The sequence below is a fragment of the Rhagoletis pomonella genome, unplaced genomic scaffold, assembly GCF_013731165.1.
Source record: "Rhagoletis pomonella isolate Grant_MI unplaced genomic scaffold, Rhpom_1.0 Rhpom_scaffold_00005, whole genome shotgun sequence".
Classification (NCBI taxonomy): Eukaryota; Metazoa; Arthropoda; class Insecta; order Diptera; family Tephritidae; genus Rhagoletis; species Rhagoletis pomonella.
In genome coordinates this window covers 3229283-3230554 of record NW_023458559.1, presented here as the reverse complement: position 1 = coordinate 3230554, position 1272 = coordinate 3229283, and the positions used below count along the sequence as shown (strand labels likewise).

The window sequence follows — 1272 nt, the reverse complement described above, 5'->3', positions numbered from 1 at the left end:
TGTTCACTTTTCGGAGGGGGTTTGCCTCCCGCCCTCATCAGCGGCTGGTTAGATTCCCTCGATGAAAAAAACTAAGGCCAAATCTCAAAAAATTTTCGTTGCGGGCACCACCGCTTAACGCGCGCGGACGATGTAGACTAAGGCACCTGCGTTGAGAATGAGCCTGCTATGAGCGCCGCAAGAAAAGGAGCTTTAGATGGAGAACTTTCCTCTCCAAAGTTTTTCCCGGTAGGGCTAAGTATATAGAGAATAAAAAAACATGAGGAATTGAGACATGCGAATTCTATAGACTGCGTATAGTTACCGCTTTGCTTATTCTTCAACGTTTCGAGAAATTAACATAAGAAGCATGCAAATGTTGCGGATGCAAAAGTCCAAGACAGGAAACTTATTATTCTAAATTCAAAAAGGCATTTAAGTTTCGCCGTGTGGATGATAAAATAAAGACATGGGTACTTACAAAATTGGCGGTAATATTGAAGATTAAGTGGATGATTCCGGGATAATTTTTCATCCAACACGTCCTCGCAGCTCAGCATCCAACAGAAAAAAGGAAGTTATGAACTTAGATGCAAGACGGCTTAAGCTATCCGCCGGCGTTTTTGACAATAGTTGTCAAAAGTTGGTGAAACTATTAGCTGAGAGCGGAGTAATCAAAGTTGCATGCGGAAGGGAGTATCGCATGCGAGAAAATTTGTTTGCTTGGCTGCTTGTGCAAACCTAGACGTGTCGGTTGGAAAAGGTTTGATAGGATTAAGAAATAATACTATGGTATTTTTGGTGAACGTTACAAAACCGGATAAGCTACCATCGTTGAGTCAGTAGGTTAGACGGAGTTTTGGCCCTGTTATTGTCTAATATCTTTGGCGTGAAAGGTCCCAATTGCCCGCCCTTGTAGATCTTCAAGTACGTAATAATGATTTCCTAATTTTTCTTTTACTCGGGCTTTAAGAAATTTCGGACTGAGTTTCGCGTTAAGGTTTTTGAAAAATCACTTTGAACAACGTTTCTCCTAAAGACTTCTTGACCTGGATGGAAAGAAACTGGTTTCGTACGTAAATTGTATTGCTGGGCGTTTCTCTCATAAGCTTTTTTCATGCTTGCTTGTATATCATTCCTCAAAAGTGCAGTCTTGTCGGTTTGTGTGATTGAAAAGTTCGATTCCTCCAGCATACCTAAGTCTCTTAACAAGCGATACTGCGATGCGTGTGTGATCATATTAAATCCAAATAAAACTTCATATGGTGTACGGTTAGTTGTTTGATGAATGGA

At 40.8% G+C, this 1272-nt stretch overlaps 1 long non-coding RNA gene across 1 annotated transcript; it reads right to left on the bottom strand.

The window, feature by feature from the left end:
- Nucleotides 1-6: 6 nt before the first annotated feature.
- Nucleotides 7-622, bottom strand: LOC118738655. Its single transcript, XR_004992918.1, has 3 exons — nt 461-622; nt 305-396; nt 7-234 (listed from the first exon to the last, which is right to left on the bottom strand). It is a non-coding gene; the product is annotated as an uncharacterized LOC118738655 (long non-coding RNA).
- Nucleotides 623-1272: the final 650 nt, after the last annotated feature.